The sequence below is a fragment of the Martes martes genome (assembly GCF_963455335.1).
Source record: "Martes martes genome assembly, chromosome: 7".
Classification (NCBI taxonomy): domain Eukaryota; kingdom Metazoa; phylum Chordata; class Mammalia; order Carnivora; family Mustelidae; genus Martes; species Martes martes.
In genome coordinates this window covers 145532442-145535495 of record NC_137894.1, presented here as the reverse complement: position 1 = coordinate 145535495, position 3054 = coordinate 145532442, and positions in this window count along the sequence as shown.

The window sequence follows — 3054 nt, the reverse complement described above, 5'->3', positions numbered from 1 at the left end:
AACTCGAAATGGATAAAAGACCTCAACGTGAGACAGGAATCCATCAGAATCCTCGAGGAGAACATAGGGAGTAACCTCTTTGATATCAGCCACAGCAACTTCTTTCAAGATATGTCTCCAAAGGCGAAGGAAACAAAGGCAAAGATGAACTTCTGGGACTTCATCAAGATCAAAAGCTTCTGCACAGCAAAAGAAACAGTCATCAAAACAAAGAGGCAACCCATGGAATGGGAGAAGATATTTTCAAATGACAGTACAGATAAAAGGTTGATATCCAGGATCTATAAAGAACTCCTCAAACTCAACACACACAAAACAGATAATCATATTAAAAAATGGGCAGAAGATATGAACAGACACTTCTCCAATGAAGACATACAAATGGCTACCAGACACATGAAAAAATGTTCATCATCACTAGCCATCAGGGAGATTCAAATCAAAACCACATTGAGATACCACCTTACACCAGTTAGAATGGCCAAAATTAGCAAGACAGGAAACAACGTGTGTTGGAGAGGATGTGGAGAAAGGGGAACCCTCTTACACTGTTGGTGGGAATGCAAGTTGGTGCAGCCACTTTGGAGAACAGTGTGGAGATTCCTCAGGAAATTAAAAATAGATCTTCCCTATGACCCTGCAATTGCACTACTGGGTATTTACACCAAAGATACCGATGTAGTGAAAAGAAGTGCCATCTGTACCCCAATGTTTATAGCAGCAATGGCCATGGTCGCCAAACTGTGGAAAGAACCAAGATGCCCTTCAACGGATGAATGGATAAGGAAGATGTGGTCCATATACACTATGGAGTATTATGCCTCCATCAGAAAGGACGAATACCCAACTTTTGTAGCAACATGGACAGGACTGGAAGAGATTATGCTGAGTGAAATAAGTCAAACAGAGAAAGTCAAGTATCATATGGTTTCACTTATTGGTGGAGCATAACAAATAATATAGAGGACAAGGGGAGATGGAGAGGAGAAGGGAGTTGAGGGAAATTGGGTGGGGAGGTGAAACATGAGAGACTATGGACTCTGAAAAACAACCTGAGGGTTTTGAAGGGGTGGGGTGGGAGGGTGGGGGAACCAGGTGGTGGGTATTAGGGAGGGCACAGATTGCATGGAGCACTGGGTGTGGTGAAAAAACAATGAATACTGTTACGCTGAAAATAAATAAAAAATTTAAAAAAATGTATTTGGGGCTCATAACCATGAATGTATCACCAATCATTTTACTTACATTAATATCATTATTTTCAATGTATCATAATTAAGTGTATCTCAATTTATTTTTAAATTTGCATTAAAAGAGAGCATGGCAGTAAAAAAAAAAATCCTCCATGTTATTCTTTATACTCCACAAGTAAGTGAAGCCATATGTTAATTGACTCTCTCTGCTTGACTTATTTCACTCAGCATAATCTCCTCCAGTGCCATTCTCCTCTGCCATCCAAACTACTCCATCCCACATTTTCTTGTAGCAAAGAGGGTGTGATCAATTCCTTCTTCTGTATATGCTGAATCTCAAAGTTGAAATCCAGTGTTTTATTTCAGAGTATCCTAATTTATTTCTCTCTGCTCTGATCCCGTTGTCTTACGGTTCACTTGCTCATTGAATGAGCAATTTGATTAAATATTATGCAATTATTGTATTATTTTTCATTAATGGTTGACATATGTTGTCCACCTACATAACCTCACTCACGAGGAGACTCAGAGAGGATGCACCTCCTGGCAGTGAGCCCGGGGCTATGAGCAAGTTGTGAGGGGTGCTCCCCAAGTACAAGAATTGCAGGAACATTGCTAGCACCACTCCATGTCTCCGTGCAGTGAACACAGGTGCATTTTGGGTGACATGGCCAGTTTGCAGTATTCCTGATGCAAGAGATCCATTCAGGGATGGAAACTGGTTGATGTGGAGACAGAACAGAAGTCTTGTATTCATCCAGCAAGGCCGAAGAGTCTGAGCTGAGAAAAAGAAAACAGAGGTAGATCGGAGCTGCAACCTGAAGTTGAATTGGAATTGAATTTCCCTGCTGCGTTTGATGTTAGAAGTCCCTGTAAACTCTTCAAAGAGGTTGAAGGGTAGCCCTTATTTATTTATTCATTTATTATTTATCTATTTACCGCTCCCATTAGATTGAATTTACTAATTGAACGTCAAAGGACTTGGAACACTGAAAAAATAAAAAAAAAATAAAGAAAGTCAAAAGAATCCATCAGCCCTTGTCCTCTATATTATTTGTTATGCTGCACAAATAAGTGAAACCATATGATACTTGACTCTCTCTGTTTGACTTATTTCACTCAGCATAATCTCTTCCAGTCCTGTCCATGTTGCTACAAAAGTTGGGTATTTGTCCTTTCTGATGGAGGCATCATACTCCATAGTGTATATGGACCACATCTTCCTTATCCATTCATGCATTGAAGCGCATCTTGGTTCTTTCCACAGCTTGGCGAATGTGGCCATTGCTGCTATAAACAATGGGGTACAGATGGTCCTTCTTTTCACTACATCTGTATCTTTGGGGTAAATACCCAGTAGTGCAATTGCAGAGTCATAGGGAAGCTCTATTTTTAATTTCTTGAGGAATCTCCACACTGTTCTCCAAAGTGTCTGCACCAACTTGCATTCCCACCAACAGTGTAAGAGGGTTCCCCTTTCTCCACATCCTCTCCAACACACATTGTTTCCTGTCTTGCTAATTTTGGCCATTTTAACTGGTGGAAGGTGGTATCTCAATGTGGTTTTTTTTTTAATTAATTTTTTTATTTATTTTCAGCGTAACAGTATTCATTGTTTTTTCAGCACACCCAGTGCTCCATGCAATCTGTGCCCTCCCTAATACCCACCACCTGGTTCCCCCACCCTCTCAATGTGGTTTTGATTTGAATCTACCTGATGGCTAGTGATGATGAACATTTTTTCATGTGTCTGGTAGCCATTTGTATGTCTTCATAGGAGAAGTGTCTGTTCAAATCTTCTGCCCATTTTTTAATATGATTGTCTGTTTTGTGTGTGTTGAGTTTGAGGAGTTCTTTATAG